Source organism: Neopelma chrysocephalum, unplaced genomic scaffold, assembly GCF_003984885.1.
Source record: "Neopelma chrysocephalum unplaced genomic scaffold, ASM398488v2 Primary Assembly neopelma1_96177, whole genome shotgun sequence".
NCBI lineage: Eukaryota > Metazoa > Chordata > Aves > Passeriformes > Pipridae > Neopelma > Neopelma chrysocephalum.
The window spans coordinates 239,114-250,271 of NW_020924826.1; the positions used below are offsets into that span (position 1 = coordinate 239,114).

Sequence of the window (11,158 nt, forward strand, 5' to 3'; positions counted from 1 at the left end):
AATTATAAATCCAAAATTAAGAGGCTCCAATTGAGGAAGTATGGAGAAAGAAAAAATAACAGCCCTTTATTAAAGGATTATGTGTATTGGAGAACAACAAAAGAACACAAAAACAACCAAACAATAATCCTGTACCCAAAAACCCCCTTCAAAAAGGGAAACAGTTCAGTACTTTTTGCCTTTTGGCGTAATTCTAAACACGATCAGCAGGGGGCGCTGTGGGATCACTGGAGGAGCAGAGGCTGCAGTTGCTTGGTGTTGGTCAGCAGGGGGCGCTGTTGGGCTCTGGCAGTCGCCGCGTGGGGCCCCAGTACGCGGGAGAGGGCAACAATGGAGGTTTTCCCCACACACCCCAAGAAGGGGAAGGGGAATAGGGGAAAAAGGGGGCTCTTCCCATGAAACTTATGCTGTCTGAGACTGGCTGTGGCTGGGACTTCCCCCCCTCGTCAATGGGCACAAGCCTCTGCCAACACAGCAGTGGAGGAGAGAAAGGGTGGCCTCCTCCCCAAAAGGTTCCTCTGCAGGTGGGTCAAGACTCTCTGGTGAAGTCCGAGCAGGTCTGGGCTGGGGGCAGAACAGGGTGCAGGAAAAATGAAGGCAAACTGGGGCCAGAAAACAGCCAGATGACCAGGCCGAAAAACAAAGTGAACCTTGGACCCCTCCAACACACACCTTGCCTCAGTTAGGGGAAAAGTGAAGTGCCTGCTGTTTCCCAAGGAGAGGGGAAAAAAACTAACCTTCCCCCACAGTCTTCTGACAGCCATCAGTCTGGAATGCAGGCCTGGTAGTTAGATCTTTTGTGTATGTCAATCATCCCAGCCAAAAGAACTACCCTCCCCCTCCCTTGTTCAACATCCTTCTTTCAAAAGGATGCAGGGGAAAGAAAAAAAATCCACTTGCTTTTTTTTTTAGAACAAGTGAACCTATGACACTGACAGACACGTAATTCAGCCTCCAACAAATGACATCTCATGGACCTGGAGCAGCCTGACCCTGCAAAACATGGTGAAGGAAATGGGTGGCTGGAGAGACAATGGAAAGGAAGGAAAGCCACAGAATTGTCACTGAAAATACCTAAGAATGTGAGGCATTCTTTCACGTACAGACATCCATAATTAAGCCCCTAGATAAAAAGTGAAGGTGTGAGTTGGGAAACGGATAACATGACTGACTCTGTGGGATGGACCTAATCCATAAAACTGGAGGTAGTTGGAGGCATGAAGGAAAGAAAATTAAGGTTAATTGAGGGAGCTTGTACTTCAAGGGTGCTATTTTTCTCCACTAAAGAAATTCTGGACAACTAGCTCAGATGCAGAAACGCAGGTAATAAAGGCAGAGGGAAGCATGACAGATTAATTATCTGTGCTGACCCTTCTATTCTATTTAACAAAAGTGCTTCTGGCACTTTAATCAATGTATGTTTAAAAAGACAAGAGATCATCTGGAGAGTTTTCTTACTGGATAATGATAGGATTTACTCCTGTGATTAGTAACAGCATCAGGTGTATTTAGCTCTTAAGTCACACTCACAAATAAATTTGAGCAGCAAGCAAACTTCCTACTAATAGTTTAAAAGCCTTTGTAGACTCTCATGTCTGTGTGATTTACACTGAAGAGGACAGAGAGTTCTTGCAGAGCATTCACAGCCTTTGGCCTTGCAGAATGAACAATTATAAAGCAACAAAACACCTGTGGATCTACTTTAGGATTTTATCTCAGTACATCATCATGATGCTTTTACTTACCCTTCCAAAAGTGAATGACCCTTGTCTTGAGACAAGGCATCTATGCCAGAAGAGAACACACTCAGATAATTTGTCATTATTCCAGTTAGAGGAAACCGAATATGAACTACTCAAATAGCAAAAAAGATGTCCTGAAAACAAATTTAGGTGTAATAAAGAAAACAATCCCCATTGCTACGTACTTGCTACGTGCTTTGGAATTGTACCAAAGCTAGTTAAATGCCTTACTTGCTCACTAATTATTGCCAAGAAGAAAATCAAAATGCCTGAGAGAAATTATTCATGACAAACCACTCACTCAGAGATGCAAGTTCCTTGTACAACACCTGAAGTGTTACACTAATGAGTGTGGGTACTTACATGTAAAATAATCACCCTGGTCTCCTGTATTCAAACAGAAAGCATTTCTAGAGTGTGATATATTTTATTTTAAGCAGAATTTGTAGGAATAGATCAGGTGCCTTTTTTTGAGAGACATTTTCAGGTCTCTAACCCGTCACAGACATCTACACTGCAACCTTCTAATGGCCAAGGAGATGCAAAACGCATGAAAGGTACAGATTATTTTTTATTTTTCCTGACCATTCTGTACTAGTCCAATAGAACAATTCTAATTGCAAGCCAAATACATATATTTATATCAGCCTTAGACCCATTCAAATAATTTTCATGGAAAAATCCTCTCGTGACAAACTGCAGTTTGTGTGTCCTTTAAACTCTCAAGAAAAACCACATCGTTGGAATATTTTTTGTCGTTAAAACTGCAATGTCATGAACTGTCTCCCTGGCATCTTACCATAGGCCAGAACAGAAGGTAATATAATGGGTGAACAGGAAAAGAAAAGCAATGAATTGATTTGGAACAGTCCACTGCGAGATCCTGGATCCAATCACAGTGAATTATTGATACGGATCAGTACCAACTCACTGTGAGAGTGTGTGGGGGGGGGGGGGGGGAGGGGGGAAGGGCTGGCCCTGGACCTGCAGGTCCATGGTAAGGCCTGCACATCAGGCCTGTGCTGAGGGCACAGGGCAGAGCTGAAGGCAAGGCCTGCAGCCCACACAGAGCACATGGCACAGCTGAAGGCCCTCCAGCCTCCTTAAGTCGGGCTGTCAGTCAAGGCAGAGCTGCCTGGCAGCCCACCCACACCACACCCCTGCAGCCTGTGACTGGCTACAGCACAACTCGGTCGGGACTGGAAAGCACTGGTGGGATAACCTGCCTGGGAGGGAAATCTGAACTCTAGAAATATGAGAGACTCCATGTGGTCTCCCTGTCTCTCTCTTCTCCCTCTCCAGCTGGTACCATGTGAGTCATCAAATCTTGTCGGTAACCATTTTTTTTTCCTTTCCTTTCTCTGCGTCTCTCTTTCCTTTCTCTTTACCCCTTTTAATCTGTTTTCTTTTACTCTTTTCCTTCTCTTGTGGGTAACTTAAAACCAGTGAACTGTGTTTTACTAAAGCTGGTATATGGATTGTTTCAGTGGATGTTTCCTGTGGAATGGATCTTTGTGCTGAATGTTTTAGTGAAATGTTTTTTTCTTGGTTGTATTTTACGCCTGTAAATACTTTTTGCCAAAATATCCTATTTTCTCACTAAATTAAAAAACCTTTCTCCTAGAGAAGAGTGTGAGACTCTTTCTCCAGATGCTAATTAGAGGTTATAATAAACCAAAAGGCTTTTAAAAAGTTTTAAATAAAAATATAACCTCTTTGGGCAGGTTATAGCTTAATCCAGAGCGCAACATCCACCTAAAAGAAAATAAGAATTTTATAATAGTTAAATATGTGGACTAGAACTTGCCCATGTAAATCATGTAACTATCTTAATGCTGTGCTTTTGCAACTTGCATCTCAAAAGCCTTGCAGAACATTTCTTTCGGGGAGGGGGAAGAAAAGTGTAACAAGTGCATTTTTTGTTTATTTTGTGTAAGCAACAGAAGCAATTTTCTATTTCCTTTGCCACCTTTTCCTCTGCTTAAATTCACCTTCAGTATGATAAAATTCCATTGTAAAATGGAAAATTATTATACAGTCAGAAAGGAAACATATAGTAGTACAGGTTTTCAGCTTTTACAAATCACCTAACACAGATCATTGATCTGATTAAGATTTACTATGTAATTATAACTTTATGCATTTAAAGAGGACAAGATATATTTAAACAGTCCAACTTTCTTCAAATATAGTTTGCTTTCATTTAAAACATCTGAAGTCTTCTCAGTTTTATCGAGAGAGGGGTGTGCTATTTATTTTCCATAACATTTTGTGCTGCTTCTTTCCTTTTTCCCTGTAACTTTAAATCTTCCAATACCCAAAGGAATCCATAAAAATAAGCAATTTAAGTTGATTCTTTCTATGCTGAATTATCCATTTTTGCCTCCTCCAGATAGCAATTTACATTCCAAGCGGTGTCTGGAATGAGAGTAAGTACTTTTTTTAAAATTTTGATGTGTATTCTGTTCCAAGCACTATTTCTAGGACAGATTCATGCATCAAAAATTCACAACAACAAGAATATAAAATTGCCTTGGGATGACTATTTCTAGGGCACATTCAAGCATTAAATTTGTTCACTACAATAAGAAAATGAAACTGCTTTGGAACCTAACATTTAACTACTTTTAAAACTGTCTTGTTGAGGTGATGTGCAGTAACCCCCTTTTGTCTACAACAAAGTGAACTGCATTAATTAAATAATTTTCAGTTTCCAGTTATATTTCACTCTTGGCAACATCAAAAGTGTCGATTTTTTTTCTTTTCCCTTTCAGGAGTACTTTGAAAGTATAAACCACACATCTTTGGATTCCCAGACTTCTCTAAGTCACATACATTTCTTGCACGTCTACTGAACAAATATATTATGATCCAAAGCCCTTGAAAATCAACAAAAATCTTTCCATTGACTTTAGAGAGCTTCAGGTCGGCTCAAACTTACTAAATTTTTCTTGGAAAAATCCTAAGAATTCTGGGGAAAAAAAGTACAAACAAATGATTAGAAATTCTCTCTTCTTCTTTTTTTAACTCACAAGTGAAAAATACCTCCCTACACGGTTGTCTGTAAATTAAGATATTCACAAAGCACTTTCAGAACAGAAAAGTTTTAGAGCTACAGAACATGTAAGAACACCCATGAAACAGCAGGCTGTATCAAAAGAGTTAGAAAACAAAAAGCCGTGTGCAGACTGCCTGTTGCAGATTAAAGGCAGTCTGAGAAACTACCAAAAAAAAATCCAAAGAAGGAAGAAAGCAATGCAGCATAATAATTTTTTACTGCTTTAAGTTGTTGGGCAAAATACTGAGAAGAAGCATTCATAATGCTGAAATCGCTTCAAAACTTTTATTACATATTAGCACACAAGGCAAACAGAATGTTAGATCTTACTCTTGCAACTAGAACTGAGAATAAAGTAATGAAAAATATGCATGAGACCACTAAAGCTAGAGACTGAAACCTCATGTTTCATCTCACTTTGTGATGAATATTCACTTCCTGTGACCCATATGATTTTAAACCATGTACTGCTTAAAAAACTGTAATAGTAACCTAAGCATAAGATGCAGAGGCATACATAGTAATGTCAATATGATTTTGCAAATAGTAAATTGAACTAGAACTCATAATTTTCCTGATAATAAGTGTCCTGCTTTCATGTTTCCTTCTGATCCTGGACCAGATTTGCTAAGTGATGTCAACAGTACCTCAACTACAGTTTTGGGGGATTGGTTTGTTGGCAATGTGGCAATGCCAACATTTTAGCCAGTTGTGCTATTACTGAGCCAAATATATATTTATTATTAATAATTAGACCATTTATAAACCTTTATATTTTTAAAATCAGAGTATTTTTAAGGCATGATGTCTGAAAAATTAGTTTTCTAAAATATTCCGAAGGCATAAGATGAGTTTGAGGAATTATTCAGGAATCTTTTACTTTAAAGGACTGCACCAATGAACCTGTATAGTGACACTAGACCTTGAAATCCAGAATCTCTAAAAGATGTAGTCCGTTTGGGTGTTCCTTGCACCTTTTGTACTTACAGCACTCTGCTTTTGACTATGTAAACTTCAAACTTCCTTTTTGACTTTGTCACTCACAGTCTGTCCAGGCTTGTAATAAGGTCATAAATGCTACGGTGCTACTGATTTCTAACATGCAACTCCTTGCCAGACCTGTAATACATAGTTAGTACAAACTTTTTATCTCAGTTTATGACACATTATACAAAAATACAGGATAATCAACCATAACTTCCTCTTCCCCTCAGTCTCCTCCAAAAAAAAAGAAGAAAAGTAGCTTAATATTGGGCTAAATGTCAAGTTCTCCGCTTTGTACAAAAACTGAGTCATAAAACTGCAACACCACAGTTAAAAACACCACCCTGCCTCTGGCAAAAAATAACATTTCTGTTATTAATATTTCTTAATTCCCGTGGTACACAAGCACAGGGACAGGAAATGGCTTTGCTGCCTGTCAACCTCTCCCTTGCACTACCAGAAATACAGCCTCAGAGTTAGGATGAGCTTTGGGAGCAGAGCAGTAGCTCAACCCTGGTTGTCCTTAAATGATGCATAAACTGAAGAGCCGGACTTGCTGTGACCCACTGTGTGCTCCCTGTGAAGGGTGAAACAGGATTCTTGGAGAAAGGAAGAGGGAATAATTGTTTCCTTTTAAATCAGCAAGTCTCTGTTTCTCACTGCCAGAAACATCGCTAGAACTGAAACCACAATGTAATTATAAACCCTTTCTGAGAACTTTTAGTAGCACCTGAGCAGAATAAATTACTATCAAAAATATCAGAATTGATCTTTCCACCTCTAGGGGCTGGGGTGTTCTGAAAAGCAGAAGAAGAAACTGAAAAAGAGGATCATTCACCGGAAGTGGTTCTGAAGCCTCCTGTGAAAGCATTATTGGCCCCAAGAGAGGTCTATAAGGAAACAAACAGCACTGCTGCTCAGAGCTGGGGAAAGGATGGAAAGCCCAAAGGTAAAAGAGGGACCCCATGTGTCACTTAGGGCTGAGAGACTTGACTGCCTTAGCATGGAGCCTTGAAAATCCCTTCTTAACCACTGCTTAAGCATAAATGTTAAACATTAACACTGAAAAAGCATCAAAATCCATTTCAGACCCAAAAATTCCCAGCTAATTCTCAGTTAGCTAATTCTGCTCATTCCTAGTGCATCTTTCTTGATAGTGCTGAGCTTTGCTGACCTCTGATTCTTACTGGGATTCAGGAATAACGTCATCCCCTGCATAAAACTCCCAAGGATTTCAGTCCCATGAGTGTTCTGAGATGAAGTTCAATCCAGTAAGTGTTCTGAGACTAAATTTAACACTTACACCAAACCTGAGCAAACCATAAAACAGCACCAGACACCTCCATCCCCTTGAGTGACTATGGAGCTGCATCCCAGCTGGGAAGAAATGGAGGGGGCTTTTGTCAGAAGGAATCACACAACAAACAGGTAACACAATTCTGTTATGTTCAAGACATGCTTCATTTGCTTTCAAAATGAGGAAATAGGTCTCTGTTTCTAGGAGAGCAGCCGCTGTGGCTTTACAGACTCAGATCTGCTGAATGCATGGAGAGATACTCATTATAAATTACTATGGTTTTGTTTATTCTATTTCTATGTGGGCAGAAAAAACCTATTTCACATGCATGACATCAAAATTGCATACATAAATTCAGGAAATAGTTAAATTAGAGTATAAAGATTAAATTAATTTCAATAAAAGTGATAAAACTGATGTTGAGTATTTGCAGACTGTGATTGTCAGCAAGAACTTGGATAGATTTCCTGATTTGCTCTTTATTGAAGCACAACTGATACCAATTTGATGAATGCAGAAATACTGACTACGGCTTTCGGTGAACTAACCTTGTTTAGGAGTAGAGATATATGAAAAGCGTGCCACCAGTGCATGACAGCCTTTGTGTACAGCTTCCTTCCTTTTACCTTTATTATCTCAAAATGAGACAAATATGAATGCAAGTATTAGCAAACCTGAATATGGAAAACTAGAAGTCCTGACATGACAAATGAATTTCAGTTATTCCATCTGATGGAATATTCTTCTATTTCTATTTGCTATTTTTTCCTAAGCATGCATAGAAATAATTCTTGAAAATGTACATCTTTACATATTGTTTTCACTATAGCCACTGGTATGGATTTTTTTAATTTTTTTTTTTAATAGGGCCAATTACATGAGAAGATCAGAGAAGTGAAGGAGGTTATCTCAAAGTAAAATTGAGTCACAGGACACAAGATTTGGCCTTCCTAGTATAACTCTTGAGTGATGCTCATATACAGATCAGTCATGATGTGCATTACTAAAAGACATTTCTTTCTGTTCATGATTGTGAGTGTTCATGATTCAGCTAAAAAAAAAAAAAAATGTTACTTTTCAGAGGAAAGAAGTGTCAGATTTATTGGTTTTTTGTTTTAATTTTTTTTTTCTGGTTTCAGTGTTACCAGAAGGAATGACCATACCAATAAGGAGACCCAAGACTAATTTCTCATATAAAGCATCATCCACTGACAGGAGACTCCACACTTTATGGCTCAGAAGTACCACTGATTCCCACAGAAGTGTTATTAAAACTAAAATAAATAAAACTTTTTAGGTTCTTCCATGAATTGCAGCAGTGACCACAGTGGCACAATAGGAGAAGCACTCTCAGGTCACACTTATGTTCCTTTCTACAGTGATTTGGCTCGGAAAATATTTACATAAAAGGTAACAAGGTGCCTGGTGCATTCAAAGCAAGAATGACAACAGGTTTATCTTCCTCTAAACTTGTTTCAGCTGTTAAAGAAGGAATGATACAGCTCATGCTTGTACGGGATTACTCACCAATCCAACCAGTTTCCAAGATTTTTGCATTCATTTGTGCTTATTCCTGAAAGAACAAATTATACATAAGATATCTGTGTTCTCTAGAGTTTAATTGGAAACAAAGAGTGGGAAAACAGACATGAGAAAGAATGCTTAATTATTTAACAGCATTCAAATAACTAAGTTACTCAGACTCAATAGCAATCAGAGTGTGGTACAGCTACTGCTTTGAGAAGTTTTAGCTTCTTTTGATTTTTTTATTCCATATAAATTGAAAGACACGATATGCATATTTTAGCTCATATTTTCAACTACTTTTCAGCAGATAATATGGCTGAAGGTCAGCAGCCAGCTTAGAAGAAAGGGAAATGGTGTCTCTGTGAATTAATTTGCTAGAAAGCAAAGGGCACAGTCCTGTAGTTGCTCATAACGCAAGACTGTCACTGCCTTCCCAGGAAGATGGAAGAGCTCAGTGTGGAGGATGGCTAGCAATTTGCAGTGCTGAGTCCGTGATGTGCAAATCTGCCTAATTTCCGAGAAATTATGTGCTAAATATTTTTATCCCCAGCTGGAAAAACCACAGTGGAGAACATTACCAATATTCATAAATGTAAATGCCTGAATTTTTGGTTGATTGAACCTGCCATCCACACAGACACACAGGAGCCAATCACTACTAGGGATCAAACCCAGAAATGGCAAGACTGAAAGATCAGACTTCCACTGTATCAAGTGAAAAGTTGTTCACCAAGATGGAATAATTAGTTGGTTCAGTTGCTGGAAACAGGTGTTGTAGGTGCTAGTTGAGATAACAATTTCTGCTTTGTTTTTCAGAAGACCACGTCTAAAGAAAATTAGGCATTGACCATAAAATTGGTTTTACACGGACTAAAAAACAGTCACCTGAAAGAAACTTTTAAGCTCTTACAACCTGAGCCAGGCACAAACTCAGAATCTGAAAGGAAGGATCCTTCACTTGGACCAGACACGCGCGCACACACACACACACACACACACCCCGCTTTAACAAAGGTAGAACGAATGTTGGTGAATGCAAAAGTAGCAGTTAACTTACTGCAACTACGCTGCTATTTCCTGCTCTATTTACATGGTGTGTAGTTACTTAGTTGTATTACTTAGGCATCTACAGATGTGTAGCCATTAAATGAATTATTCATTCTTCTCAAAATGAAAGTTATAATTACGCATCAAAAATGAAAGTCACAATTATATGTCATTTTCACTCTTTTCTCCCTTATTCTATGTCATTACTCATTTTTTCCACATGCATTATTCTGTCCAACCCTGTATAAGAAAATAAGATATATATGGAATCATACATATCTTAACAGTAACTGTTTTATTTACATAGACAAATGCAACCATGATTGCTGTCCATATAGATTTACACAAAGCTAATATAAAAATACACTGTCTATACTTTGAAAATAGAGATTGTTTAAAAATTTATAAGCTTTGTGATCCTCAACTGCTTTTCCATGATCATCTTATCTGTAATTCAAACTGAAGGTTTTGTAAATTATTATGATCAAAACCTTGTTTTTTTTTTTAACTATGTATCAAAGGTAATCATCTACTAGTGTTGTAGAATAAATTGTTAGTAAAATATATGAGGGTCTAAGTTTTATTCAGGAAGCTGCCCTGAGGCTGAGTTTGAATGAGCAACCTTGGTCTCTTTAAAGAATTCTCTTTACTTGACAGAAAACAGAAAGCGGGGATGAAAAAGTCAGGGAAAATCAGCTTGCAAAGTGATGAGCAATGGAAGCCCCATGACTGTTTTGTATTTTAACTACACTGTAATGTCATAAAATAGAGGAAAATGTGTTCATTATTTTGAAATCATTACCAAATTCATTGGGTCATTAGGCACCAGATAGATCTCTTGCATGGAAATGCTCCATTCTGTGCATCAGACAAGTAGCTCCAGGACCACAATTTCTGAAGGAGGTGTTATGCTGGCACTGAGCAGGAAATGACTTTTTCCTCCCATGATCAATACTTCAGATGAAATTTTCTGAACTGATAAAATAAGTGCATTTTCAGTTTGAATTACTCAGAATGTTCTACTGACATCCAAATAATCCTGTTCAATGTTATGGAGTTTTGTGAGGATTACAGTTTCACTTCTCATTAAATTTGTAAGTATCATGCACTCAATTTCTATTTCAGATAACACAATCAAAACCTTCATTGAAACAAGGAAAGCACGTATTATAAAAATCACTGTTTTCAAAAGCATTTCCTGAAAACCTAACTGAAACAAGCACTTTCTCATGAAAGGTTTCTATTTTGCTAAATTACCTCTTTCAAGAACAAAAATGTCTCACAATATTGAGAGGCCTTGTTTTTTTTATGAAACCTATCTTTCCACTTTCTGCTAATACATCTCTGTAACAAACTCATTTATAAATGGTAATTTTCCCACATTTTAAGACTTGTGTCTGAAATGATGACGTGTACCAAAGCTCCCTGTATTGCAGTGTCTGGCTGTGAAGGGTTCTGGGGCTTTGCTACCTCATAATACACACCAAGTGAATTACCTCTGAG

The 11,158-nt window shown here is 38.1% G+C and overlaps 1 long non-coding RNA gene across 1 annotated transcript; it reads left to right on the forward strand.

Annotated features, from left to right (window-relative positions):
• Nucleotides 1-287: 287 nt before the first annotated feature.
• LOC113981148 lies at nucleotides 288-10,581 on the forward strand. The gene is made up of 3 exons (XR_003538330.1): nucleotides 288-524; nucleotides 4,135-4,171; nucleotides 8,221-10,581. It is a non-coding gene; the product is annotated as an uncharacterized LOC113981148 (long non-coding RNA).
• The last annotated feature ends 577 nt before the right edge of the window (nucleotides 10,582-11,158 follow it).